General features: G+C 37.2%; 1 protein-coding gene across 2 annotated transcripts in view; it reads left to right on the top strand.

Annotated features, from left to right (window-relative positions):
* Window positions 1-1,309: 1,309 nt before the first annotated feature.
* Window positions 1,310-14,624, top strand: part of fhip1aa (FHF complex subunit HOOK interacting protein 1Aa) — a 39,668-nt gene continuing 26,353 nt past the window's right edge. For both annotated transcript variants that reach the window (XM_047366473.1, XM_047366472.1), the window contains exon 1: window positions 1,310-1,927. The gene's annotated coding sequence lies outside the window, so the exon portion shown is untranslated. The remainder of the gene's footprint in view (window positions 1,928-14,624) is intronic.

Raw genomic sequence — 14,624 nt, 5'->3', positions numbered from 1 at the left:
GAGGGTGTTGAGCCACTGATCCTGGATGTGTGAGAATGTGCACAGTCAGAGGACGACTGGACACAGGTCCGTTTAACCCTTCAGAGTCAGGCTTAGGGATGTTTTGTTGTCTCACATTCAGTCAGACAATTAATAAAAAAATAAATAAACATTTAATTTTTTGAAGAATTGCCTTGAAATAGTCAAGGTGGTTGACAAAATGTTTTTGTGTAAAAAAATGTTTTGTTTACTGATGTTCAACAGCCATATCAAACTCAAATATTCAGTGTTGGTTTTTAGTTTGTATGGAAGATTTAAAATGTTCAGCATGCTTTAATTTCAAAAAGACAAAATTCAAGCTTAGATGTTGGTCCTATGTTGTCCATGCAGCTCACCCACCATTAATCTTGTTTGCGTTTATTGACATACATTGCATCAAAATGATTCCTTCCCTATAAATTGGAAACAATCTGTGGGTTTGACCTTTTGTGAAACGCACCATAAAAAGGTAATATTGGAGGTTGGTGAATATTAGGCATTATTCTTTTCAAAATGTCTTTTCTCTATTTAACTTGGAGGACCAACCAGATGACTTAAAGAAACAACATGAAGTCTCAGCAGAGGTTTTTGTTGTGAAAGAGAGGATCCTCTGCAACTTGGTTGTGTGCACAAAGGACTGCAGCCATGAAACTTTATTTTATCCTTACCACTTAGGTATTAAGGATGATTCTGGATGGAGAAGTTTTGAACACATGTATATTAACTGTTGAATGTCCAAATGTTTAATTAATTAAATTACTAAATGGTATATATTGCCAGTGGTGTCTAAAGCTAAAATCAGGTAAAAAATAAGAGAACTAAACTAATTTATTTGAGTAAATAAATAAATAAATCAATTTAAGCAAACTCAGAATATGGTTTGAATTAAGCATATTTTGCGCATTTTAAGTAAATTTTAAAATTGGTTCAGAGTTATCTTTATTTATTTTAGTGACTGTCAGCTGTTAAACTTGCATGATTTCCGCTCAGAAAGCTCCTCAAAGTAAATGCAAAGTGGCACAACAATTTTAAGTCCAGGTTAGTTTTTCATTGCATATACCTACCACTTGAGGTCGCTACAGACCCGCGGTTGTTTTCTATCTTACTTGTGCTTCGGGTAAAAATAAAGCCATCTTTCACTAAAATCTAACCCAGTTCATTAAAAACTTTATGGTGAGACTTCAGTCCAGTGAAAAATTTTAAGACAGACTATTTTTGACAATTAAATTGTAGGTCAGCGTCGACGACAATTACTTTTTGTCTGCATGAGCAAAATTGCTCTTTCTGATCTGTGCAGTTTAAGAAAAGGCAACAAATGACATTTTTATGATTCTTATTTTATTCCATCGATGTGCTTGTAGATTATTAAATACTGTTTTTCAGACCTGTTTTAAATCGGACATAATAGAAGGTTCCCCTCACCGCTTCAACCCAGGCAGCAGATGAAAGCATGCTGTTTCTCGGATAAAGTTTTCTGTTTCATGGATGATCCAATATTTTCCTGCATCGAGTTTGAACTTTAACCCGAATAAAACCAAGCATTGTAGTAAAAATGTGTCTATCTAAATATCCAGCTGCGTGGATGCAGATAATGCATGTCATGTCGTGGGATTTCGTCGTGAAACCAGAAGCGCTCCATCTGAGGTGGACCCGAGTCTGGTAGAGTTCACGGTGGGAGGAGCCTCCACAGAAGGATTACTGCTGGTTTCACCTACGTGATCCTCCACGGAGCGCGTTAAGGAGCTTCCCTTCCTGGGTGTTTATTACTGAAGTGGTCCCGTTGTGGAATGGGGACGTGGAAAAACACGGATATTTCATATCCAGAAGACGCGCTGAGAGTGTTTCTGTTGATAGAAAACAGCCGCTGTCCGTCGCCACTCTGAGCTTCTGTGCGCTCCAGAGTCTGACGGTAAGAAAGGGAGCAAACTGTTCTTCTCCATCCAGTTTACCTTGTTTGTTGACTTCTAATCTGACGGACACACCTGTTCTTGGTTTCTCGGGACAGTTGTAGACTCCGTGATTAACGTGTGTGGGTGGGTGGAGAGGTGGGAACTCTCCAAACTGCTGCTGCTGCTGCTGGTGGTGTTGTGTTGGGTTTACTGGGGAATATCCAGTAAAAAAAAAAAAAAAAAAAAAAAAAAACAAGACTCGTGTTACATCTTTAGAAAGTTGCAGAAGTGAAAACCTACTGTTTCCTCTTTGGCTCCAATGCGTAAACATGGAGACATATCAGACCCAGCCAGCTGTAATTACATTCACTTTACAACCATGCGCATCCAATAAACCAACCAGTCCTTGCGTCACGGCACGTTTTTACAGCGTAACCGTTTCATAATCGGTGCAATCCACAAGAAAAGGTTACATCCAAGGTATGTCTCAGACCTGAGGGGCAGCTTGTTGTGGCTGAACTGTTCTGAGGAGCTCAGATGTCCACTGAGAGGGAGACACGTTGCAACAGGTGTTGGGTTACCTGCAAAGGTCATCAATATTTAATGGCTTGCCATGGACCCATTGTGTGTTTTTTTCACAATCACCTAAGGTGAACGAAGCATTAGTGGTTTTTCAGCAGTAACTGATTTATTACTGTGTTGTTCAGGACTCTTTTTGTCTGCAGAGAAACACTAATGTGATTTATTTCTCCAGCCGGACTGTAAATGTGTGATAGAGTTTCCCCACAATTGTATGATAACGCTATCTCTAATTAAAGTAATGATTTATAGTCTAAAGTACACTGATAGTGTAGATATTATATCTGCAATGTAATACTGTTTGCTGAAGTCATGTACATTTTATAATGTTTAAATAGAATTAGCCTTTTGTGTGTTTTTTTTTTATAAGCGGTGCAGATATTCAATGCCTGATATATCTGACATTTCGTTTTTATTCTTTCTGTTTCTTTTTTAACCAAAGATCAATATTTTGCCATCTTGCTTGGTCATGATAGACATGATGAGGTGGCTGAAGCACCTGCGTCTTTCTGTGTCTGTGCCTCTATAGGTGTGGTGGTGGAGACATTTCAGATACATGTGGTGCATTTTTCACGCTTTTACAGTCTGTACAGCCAGATCTATAATGTGCTGCTCAAAATATGCCTCCTTAGTTAGCTAAAGACTGATGGCCAGTATATATAAAACTAATGGGAAATACTGGCTTAATTGATCAGACAGGAGATATTTTCTAACTCTAGTTTAAAAAATACCTTTGATTAGAGATGCACAGATAAGATTTAGTTAGATTTATGGTTTTCTTTAAGATCCAATCTGCCCAAATTTATTCACACTCTTTGCAAATTTACATGTAAAATAAATTTAATTCAAACAAGAAGTTTGTTTCTGATAAAAAATAAGACCAGCATCTCTCAAAAGATAATAAAATAATGTAAAATGTGTATTAACTGTTTTTATTTACTTTTTATTGAAAATGGCATGTAAAAAAACTGATTCATAACCTTTTCAGTATTCAATGTAAAAACGTGTATTGGCTTTACAGAGATCAAATTGTTCTTATAACTCCTGAGCAGCTTTTTTCATGTTTTCACTGGTATGTTGACGATTTTTATCCAGTGATGAGCTCCAAGGTTTTAAGGCTGGGAGGTCTCACTGCCAACACCCTAATCTTTAGCTCTTTATCTTAAACCTAAATCTGCCAGGAGTATGACTAATTTTGTGCTTAAAATGTATGATAAATCAAAACTAATTTGTAAAACCTTTTTTATTTCAACAGTTAAGCAAACATATAATAATAATAATGCACCACTGGTTGATTGATAGAGAGGAATCCAACAGAAAATGTAGGAACGTATGCATAAAAGCATACGTCCCCAACCTTTACCTTTACCTATTTTTATGTTAAACTACAAAAGTGCATCCAAGAACATGCTGTATGTTGGTGTGTTTACAGATCGAAATATGTGGGAATTTTTATTGTTTATGCATCAGTTGAACAGGGTAAAAAGTAAGATGTGACCTGATTATTGCTGGTCAGAACCAGTCAGGGGAAGATATGCTGATTGACTAGTAATGAAACTTTTTTAGCTCAGGGGTTTAAATTACAGGTTTATTTAAAGATTCAGTTCTTTGTCATGAAAGATGTGAGATAAACATACGTAGGATCATCAAACTATCAGATGATTCACATGTCTGCTTAAAAAGTAACTGTATATATTAAAATAGTTGTCATTTCAATATCTGAGTTCTTCCTGATTTTTGTAACATTCTAGTGTCAATAAATAGAAGCTCAACGGCTCAGGGCCGCTTTTGAGGGAAAGTGGATGCTTTGAATTGGAGTCATTGCAACTTCTGGCGTGTTTGGTTTAATAAAAGCATAAAAAAAGCGAACAAATGTGTTTTGTGAGTTTGAAATGCACAAAATTCATGGCAGACAAGTTAAATAATGGTATGTTGACAAATCTGTTTCCTCATATTCAATATTTTAATTCAAATTTAACTACTGGAACAAAAAACTTGAGCCCGCCTGCTGCTGTGGTCCCTTTTATTTAGTTTTTCTATTTAACTTTGCAAATCAGTTACAGCAGCTACATAATATAATCATTCCCCGTTTTCTGGTATGATGTTTGAGATATTATTCAAACTGGGATGTTTACTCGCATCTAAAGAAGGCAAGGACACTGAGAAAGAAGCCATTGGACATTGAATCTATTTTTCTTTTAGTTAACTCATTTATTTTCCTAACTTAAAGACTTTAAGACACACAAACGGATGAAAGAGACTGATCCAAAGCATTATAGATTATTGATAATTGGGTTGAGTACATGTATACAGAATTACTTCTTCGAATTTAAAGTATATCAGATTATATAGTTCTGTTTGTAAAGGTATTTCAAGAAGTTATGTATCTATTTTTCCTCCCAAGGTGAGCAATATTGTGATTTCTGCTGAATATTTTCAATGTATAATCAAATTTCAGCACTATGAAAAGTACAGTCATATCCAATAAATTAGAATATTTTTGAAAAGTTAATTTATTTCAGTAACTCAATTCACTAGGTGAAATTATTTAGGTTAATTATTTAGATTAATGCACACAGACTGATGTTTTCAGGCCTTTATTTCTCCTAATTATGATGATTTTTCACTTCAAGCTAATAAAACGTGACATTTAAGAATAAAATCTTACATCAGACCAATAAAAAACACTTAATACAGAAATGTGGCCGTAATGAAAAGTATGTTTAATACCTGCTTAAAAGTTATTTTCAAAAAGTACATAATCTGACAAACAAGACACACCAGAATGCATATTTTATTGTACTGAATATGACTGTATGTCGGATCATCCGCTATTATACCAAACCTACTGACTGCCACATTTAACGTTTCCTTCATTTTTTTTTTTTTTGTGGTCATGAGAAAACCTGTACAGTTTTTATAGTCCAAGGTCAGGCTTGATTGCTTAATTAGTGACTAAATTATCTAAGAGGATATGAGCATGGTTGAATAAGTGTGTTTGCTTTAGTCCTGCTGCTTACAGGAAATCTGCCCAGATGTTTGCCGCTCAGTGTCAGCAGGGACGAATGATCAGTAAGCAAAGCAAATGATGTTGCAGGAATCCCTCGTTGTAGACTTTTCTCTGGGTTTGGCAGTCTCTGGACTCAGTTTGGTGAACAAGAGCCCACAAGCATTTCTTTATGGAAACTAAGCTATCAGCCACATCTCACAGCCTTTTCATGAGATGGAGTTATCATGGTGATAATTCAGTCATTATCTGAACAACCGAGTGGAGTTTGGATCATTGTTACTCTTGCAGCTCTCATGCAAAAAAAATACAAATGTCCCTGTTGTTGCATGTTCCAGATGCCACACTTTATATCAAACGATGATCAAAATAGTAGATATCCTCAAACATCTGCTTGGCTACGTTAGATAGCTGCACAGACAAAGGATGGAAACATATTTACTCTGCAGTATTTTATTATGTTCCTCCTCTTTTATGTTTTACTTGTTTCCAACAAATTATTGAAACTTTTTAATTAGGACACCAGTCATTATCTCATGGCTGCTGTTTATAACATCTGCAAAGCTCTGTTTCCTATCTACTCCCGTTCAGACAATGCAAACTTTATACATTGGAGGAATGAGAGGAATGTGCAACAGATCAATCATCTGGATCTTATTACCTGTAGTTTTTAGAAGAGAAAGAAGTGTGTTGGTGTGTGGTCGGTGACATCACTGAGCACACCTGGAAGCAGGAGCTTCGATGAGTCTCCTGTGGAAACGTCTTACAGATGTTATTAAAAGTACACCTTAAGGTCACAAGTTAGGGTCTGGAATCTGATTTGCTTCAGTTCACTTGTTAGTGTTACTGTTTTGTGAATGAGAAAGTACATCTATACATTTTTATTTTAACACCCCAGTGCCTTGCAAAAGTATACACAGCCTTCAAACGTTTTTCTGCATTTTGTACAACCACAAACTTTAAAGTGTATTCTACTGAGATTTAATGTGCATAAAGTAGTGCAAACAGGAAAATTATACTTGGTTTCCTCTTCCCAGTGAAACAAGGTGGTGGCAGCATCATGCTGTGGGGATACTTTCTTTAGCAGCAACAGGAAAGCTGAGGAGAAGACAGATAGATCTAGGAGAAAACCTGTTGGATACATTTTAGAAAGAGCAGCAAACAAAACCATCATTTACAGTTAAACCCGATTGTTTTCATTCCCATGGGAGATTTGGGTTTAAAGTAATCTTTTAGTTTTACCAAGATTTTTCTTCTGACCTGAAGTAATATTAACGTTTGATTAATGTTAACACCATTCCCACAGTAAAACACTTCGGCGGCAGCATCACGCTGTGGGCATGAGTTTATTCAAGCCTGGGACAGGCCTGCTTGTCATATTCGATAGGAAGATGGATGGAGCTAAGTACAGGACAATCCTGAAAGACACCCAGCAAAAGCCTTGAGACTGGACTGGAGGTTCACCGACCAGCGGGACAATGACCCTACACATACAGCCAGAGCAACAATTAAATGTTTTAGATCAGAGCATTTACATTCGTTAAAATTGACCAGTCAAAGTCCAGGCCTAAATACAATTAGGAATCTGTTGCAGTACTTCAAATTGATGTGCTTATACACAATCTATCCAAATGATTTGGGTTGAACCCTGAAGATTAGACAAAACTTCGTTATCTATGTTGAAAGCTAGTAGAAAAAGGCTTGCAGCTGTTGTACTTCAAAATATTGTCTCTATATAAATGCATACCACAGATATTAAATAAAAAAAAATCATCTAACTCTTTCATTCCTCTTCAGAATTGTATGCCCTGCTTTGGATATAAAATGTGATTAAAATATAACAAAGCTCCATGAACAGGTGAGAAAATTAAGCAGACGACAGGTGCTTTAGTCTTGATATCTGTGGCTGTTTGCGTGTTAAATCCTTTTCCTCCGGACCTCAGAGAGGCCGGCTTAGCTTTGTCCCGTGTTTGGGATTAACCCTAACTTTCTCACCTGCATTACCAACACTGACGCTGAAAACACAGAGACGGGCTTTACAAGCTGGATTTGGCTGAACTTCAGGGGTTTGGGCTGAATTGCAACTGATCCCTTTTATATTAATGGATCAGAATGGCTAGCACAGCCCTGTTCAAATAATCTCTCCCATAAAGTCCGGGTCACAATATTAACAAGTGACTTAACAGTTCTTCTGGTTTCACAAGCTGTATGGGAAGCAATTAGCAAAAATTCTGTGCCAAAGTCTGGAATCAAACCTATTTTTCCATTTTTCACTTAAAAATATCCAAAATCTCTTGTTAGTTTAGGTCATCTTGATCAGTGATTCTCCAGGCTAATTAAAGATTGGGTGTCATTTTAATTTAGTTCAGTTCTTGTGCCATCATTTTAAGAAGATATTCTTTTCTGACTTCCTGGATGAGTTGAGGATGTGCTCTTGGAGTAATGTTGGTTGGCCGACCACTTCAGGGACGGTTCCCTACTGTTCCATGAGTTCTCCATATGTGGATAATAGCTCACATTGTGGTTCTGGAGTCCCACAGCCTTAGAAGTGGCATTGTAACCCCTTTCAGACTGATCGATATCAATGACTTTGTTTCTGATTTGTTCATGAATGTCTTTAGATCAGGTCATATTGTGTTACCCATAGCCTACTTCATGTTTTTCAGGTTCTTTCAAAGTGGTTTCTTGATTCTACAGGTCTGACAGTAATTATGTTGGGTGTGGTAGTGAAATTGAACTCAGGTTTCGATAAATGTGGTTAATCTCAGTTAACTCTTTTTTTTTTTTTTTTAGCAAGGAGGGAAATTGATTCTTCACATACGTTTGTTTGGATAGCTTTTTTCATTTTAGTAAATGAAATTATTTAAAGCCTGCATTATGCATTTACACAGGTTATCTTTGTCTGATGTTGAAATCAGTTTGCTATACTGCAACACTGTGACAAAAGATACTTTTAGAGCACTGTAGATTTTAAATAGTTTTGGCTTGGTAGTGCATCAAAACACAGAAAATTCAGCTTCTCATTGTTGGTGCTGCAGTCTGCTTTCATCTCTCTGATAAAGAGAGAATGCTTTATTTTCTTTGCTTCCCACATGCAAACAGGGCTATTTTATCAGCAGGTGGGACGATGCAAACGAGTCACAAAGGAAGCAGCAGGAACAGAGATAGGATATACCTGCACACAAGAAAACGCCTTATCGCTAACAGTGGCCCATTGTATAGAACCGTGACAGACTGCAGTCTCACCATGCCAGCATGAAAGTAAGTGCATTGGGAATGATGTCAGCAGCCAACGCTGTATACACACACAGAGAGTTATAATTCAACACAAGAGGGTCAGAGGATGGACCTGTTGTTCAAAAACAAAGATTGAGGGCAATGAAACATTTCTGGGAATTTAGGAATTAGTGTTGCATCACATACATTCATACTGAGCCACTGATGTTTCACCCATTGTCAGTCCAAATATTTAAAAGCCACAGTACATAAAAAAAATCCTTAGGACTTTCATTGAACTATAAAATTTATGATGGTTAATGAATGAGTCTTTGGTTGATATAAAGATTAAAAGTGAGGTGAGAATTATTTGTATCATGTACATTCAAAGGTACAACACACACTCATAGCAGTGACTAAGCTTTTACCTTGGAGAGGAAGTTTAAAGATTGTTTTCTGTGAAAAGAAGCTAAACATTGGCCAACGAGTTTCTCAGCTTACAGTAGGGTTTACTCCCATATAAAGGGTTGTTTAATGATGCCAGTGATAACCACAATGTGTTGCTCAAATCTGAGGAGTAGTGATACATTTTAATTTATTCTTTATTATTCAGATGCTTTCGTTTTTTGTAGAAACTTTAAAGAGTTGGCAAAAATATGGAAATGTCTGTTTTACACTTGGCAAGGTTACGCCCTACTTCACACACACACACACACACACACACACACACACACACACACAGGGATGACGTCATTTGTAGGCTGGAAGCAGTTTGCCGTCTCATCCGCTGGAGGTTCAAACAAACAAAGAAACCTTCTCAAACCTCTTCTTTGTGGATTATTTTAAAGACGTTTATTCTCCACTATTGTTGCCCCTTGTTAGTTTTTATATAATTCATGGCTCATTTTCTAAAATGGTGCATTTTTCCCACACACCAAACACTTCTGTACTTGATATGTCTCATTAATGTCTCATATCCTTTGAGCTAAAGTGTGAATGTTTGCAGGAGCCTGTGTTTGGACATGTTGGTTAAAGTGAGCAACATGGAAGGAACGGCCTGTTATTCAAACCAATCAGACACCTCTAGCCTTCATGGCTGCTTTCCACAGACATGCAGCCTGGAGCAACACTAGCTGCTCATATAACAGCTGTATCTAATAGGCTATAATCAGCCTACAATGTTGTTAAAGAGCCAGTGACAGATTTTGAAGAGATACTTATTTATTCGTATTTATGCATTTATTTGATGCCTCAGTCGATATGTTGTCTTAAATCAAGAAATAAAAAGGTGGGAATTTGCTGAACATGGTGAATTACTGGCCAGCAGATTATCTCAGGTAGATTCTTTTTCTTTTTTGGCAAATCGTTGTTATTGACGGTTAATTTTGGATAACTCGGACAGATCGTTTTGGATTTAAAGTGTCACCTCTCCCACCGGCAAATTCTTGGCACCCATATTGGCATCTTCACATTTTTACACTTGTTGCCTCTTCAAAATTAACGACTTTAAACTTGACGTAGACTTTAAACACTTCAAACTCAACTCAGACTTTGAGACATGAACAATCTCTATCTCTCACAGTTACGAGTGTAATTAAAACTGGAAGTTTAGATCATTTGAATAATTTATTATTTTTGTTTTCTCTAAGCCACTTTTTCCATGTTGAATCGAATGTTTTGAAAAATACGAAGATTTGAATTTGAATTCATGACCTTCAGTAGTTCTGTGTTTCACAGCTCGACTAGACTTGACTTGGAAAGAATGACTCATGGACATCTATGTGTTCTAGCACTAACATCTGAAACATCTGAACAGAAAGGCAGGTGTTTGGTCCCCCTGTTTTAGACATTATTTGTATCAACACTGCTGGTTTAAATTGGGCCATTCATAAACATGATTTTGCTCTACTTAATGATAAGTTGCTGTGATAAATAATTTTTTTGGGATCAGGTGTGCATGAGGAGGATCACACCTAAAACATGCAGGAGGAACAGGATTTGCAAACACTGATCTAAGCAGGGGATTTTTTTTTTATTAAAATGTGAAATGGTAAATCTGTAAGCCATCTTTGCTGCACAGTGTTACACTTTTCTTTATATTTTGCTGTAACATAAAAAAGACAGCCTGATAAAATAAGAATAAAAAATTAGAAAGGCAAATGTAGATGCACCGGGGTCAGTGCCCTGCCGACTGAAGGTAACAGAGATCAGAACCTTTTTGCTTCCTGCTGTGTTCTATAAAAACTGAGGCTCGCTTTGTCCTTTCAGCTCCACCTAGACCTAAATATTTCAGCAGCTGCTGACATGTTTGTCCTTAGGGTTGCTATGGTCACTAGTAAATGTTTCACCTGCCAGCAACAAGCTCTGCAAAGGAATTGAAAGATTGATGTGTCATTCCCATTTCTTTAAGGACGATTACCAGATGAAACCTTTATTTAAGACTCCACTTAGGAAAGATTTTATTGTGGGCGTATATGTAGGCTTTACAAGCAACCCCTTAACAGTAAAAAACATTGCCTATTAACCTGCTAGCCACTGCTACTTAGAGGTGGATCAATGCATGGTTAAAAATGGTGTCTTTGACAGCGACTAAGAAATCCTCTCCTTTTTAATCGTCTCTAATTTCTCATTTAGTTCAGATCTAAGATGGACCCATAGACGTCCATTAGAATTTGATCTTAAATCAAAAACATTATCCAGAATTTAGTCACAGCTTTACTCAGTCGCTTCAAAAAGACACTCACCAATAAAAAAATCAACTGGAGCCAAAAAAAACAGGGCAGACTTGGCCTCGAATTCTCACTCTATGGTAAACAGTATCTGTTTTCACAGGTAAATGGAAACATTTCTAACTGTTATAAAATGGTTGTGTGAAGTTAACCACATCACCTCTGAGGTTAAAAACTTCGTGTTTAACAAGAAAGCTCCTCTTTCTTCATGAGAAAAGGGTGTGTCTACCCTTCAGCTATATTTCCATTACCACACCTTCATGAAACCATTTGGGATAACAGACAATGCCAGAAACTAGATCAGGAAAGCAAAAAAAAAAAAAAAGATTAAAGCCTTCCAGGTGAGCGTTTCTTTCATTTCACAATGTTTACTCCCCATCAGTCTGGATTTTCTCCGCTCTTTAAATGCTTTCAAAGCTGATCTCACGTGTCATGTTTACCCTGGGAGTGTTGCTTACTATGCAATACCACGAGGGAACGCGTTCCCACTTAGCAGACCTGCAGCAGATTCTGTGTGGGGTTCAGTAAATACCTGTGCATCTATTTGCAGCTGGCAGGGTGAGAGCACGATTTGACATATTGATATATTGAATAGCTGATTGCCCATTTATTTTATGTTCATGTGAACATTGGTTTTCCAGCAGTAGAAACATTACACAGCAAAAGTGAAGAAAGGAAGAACAGCTTTAAGTAATTGTCGCCTTGTATTAAATCAGTGACACTTAGACCCACTTGCTTCTTTCAGGGGAGTAATGTGGCCCTAAATATGGCCTAGAAACACATTTTGATTCCCTGTAATTTTTATATTTTTGTCACACCTGTCTTCTCTTATTGCATCCCTTTAAATATTTTTTTTCAGCTTTTGTTTTAAGAAAATTATTAATTTCCTATTTTATTTGTGACTTTTTTTTTTTTTAAACGCAATTCACCCCTGGATGAAAACTAGAAATAAATCTAATAATTAATTCTCACCAGCAGCTTACTCAGACTGTGAGAAAATCAGTTTATTCCTATTTAGTGAACAGCTGAAACGCATAGTATATTATCAGCTGTTAGGATAAGATATGAAAAGACTCTGGGACACATTTTATCCTTGGGCTGGAGGCATGTGAAGGTATGGCGTCCTCCAAAAATATTTCAACGCTGGTAGAGGTTTGTAAAAAAAACCTTAAAACAAATTCAAGTTTCATTCAAAGGCATAATCTCACAGTGAGAAAAAAAAAAAAATTATATATATAATATTTTGTTGGATCATATTTATTTTTAATGGGGAAAAAATCATTACATGTTTTTTAAACAAATTCCCAGGCACCCCATCACTATAAAAACCATAGTAAATAAAGCATTTAGAACTAATAAATTACTTTTAAAGCTGGTCCGACTGGCTAGACACTTTTAATTAGTAATCAGTAACTTCTTATTTTCCTGCGGTGTTAATATAAAATAGCGGAGAGGCCCATTTCTCTTCAAAATGGGAAAGACTGGAGAAGATGCAATTTGATTAAGGTATGTGTGCGTTGAACCTCAGAATGAAGAAGCTACTCACCTAAATGTTTTCATATCTGCAGTCAGAACTGGAACTGTGACAAACAAGGCTGGAAGAGGACGTTTATCTGGCCATCACGTTTAGTGGACACGATGATAATTGAAAGTGCATTGATAAGGAACTGCAGGAGAGAGTGTCATCTCGGGGACATAAGTCTCCATGATATCCATTATATGTCATCTACACGTCTACTGGTAATTTGGTAGGTTTGCCAGGTAAATGTGTCCCGTTCTACCATCACAAATGTTACTGTACTGAGATTAATGTACGCTCTTGGCAGATTTGGGTTCTGTGTGAAACAAGGGTCCAATATGTACTGTAGATAAGCACCTCACGAGGCCCCACATTTAAAAACTGTGGAGGATCTGTCATGCTGTGGGCATGTTCCTCTTCTAAAAGCCATGGAAACATTAGATTTCATGGGATCATAGAGTCATTTTAAATAAAAATCAAGGCACAGATGACTTGATTAGATTTTTTATTTTCCTTAAACAAACAAATAACAAAAACCTCAGTTCATGGAAAATGTTCAGAATCTCCCTGGAGCTTTAAAAGGTGCCTGTCCTCAGTCTTAGGTGAGGTGTAGTTAGCTGATAAACCCATCGGCCTGGCTGGCTGCTAGATGAAAACTTTCAGTACCAAATGGAGCACCTTTAGGTTGCTGCCAGTGTATTGTTGTCTATGAGCCGCTTAGTGAGGCTTAAACTAATCCAACAGCTGACATAAAAGCTGGATTTGCTTTTTAATATAACAGCTAAAGATTTAACAACGTAAATCAGGTCCTGTTTCTATTGTTTACAGGAGTTTATTGGTACTTATGGGTGGTGATGCCATACAAAACAATATTTTCATTTTGCAGACAACAAAAGGTTTGATCGCAAAATGCAAACAAGAGGTGTGTGTTTTTTTATCCTTGTGGACTTTCTGTTTGATCATAAATAGAAAGTCTTCACCAAGGCTCCAGCCTTAGATCGTTCCTAGTGCTATTCTTGGCCAAACAGTTGGTGTATTTAAACAAAACTGCTCATCCAGTAAATGTAGCCTTGAGAGCTGAGAGCTGCCGTTGCTCGGAGGAAAAAACTGCAAGTTTGGTCCCCAGCAAGACATAAAACCAGCCCCTGAGTGTGATGACTCGTCTTTGGCTCCCACACACCCATGCAGCACCGCCTCCCTCCATCTGTCTCATTCTCTGTTTGCACAACGTCACACTTTTAGCCAACAAATGATGCTTTCCAAGAAAAACAGGTTTTTCAGTTGCTAGCCATCGAAGGAGCAACTTAATAAAATAAACAGCTATAAGTAGTGTGCTATAACTATCATCCACGTGGTGCAAAAATCCTGAGCATTGTTGGTTTAGTGCTGGACAAAAGTGGATGTCTCGATTATCTGATAAGGATGTCATCACAGCACTAATTAGATAAGAGTCTAGTCATATCACCCATATTTTCTGCAGGATCATTTTCAGTTTTCTTAATACGATTGTAAACATGTGAATAGTGCTGCAAAGATTTTTTAGTCCTCTTCCGTACACTTTCTCTCAACCTTTTTTTCACTTTTTAATCCCTCCCATGCTTTCCCCTCCCTACCTCCCTCTAACCACCTCCTCTCCATCTCCATCCAGACTGCTCTCAACTCATGTC

Source organism: Girardinichthys multiradiatus, chromosome 5 (assembly GCF_021462225.1).
Source record: "Girardinichthys multiradiatus isolate DD_20200921_A chromosome 5, DD_fGirMul_XY1, whole genome shotgun sequence".
In the NCBI taxonomy this organism is placed as follows: Eukaryota; Metazoa; Chordata; class Actinopteri; order Cyprinodontiformes; family Goodeidae; genus Girardinichthys; species Girardinichthys multiradiatus.
The sequence above is the reverse complement of the archived record's forward strand: the minus strand, read 5'-3'. Positions and strand labels throughout refer to the sequence as shown.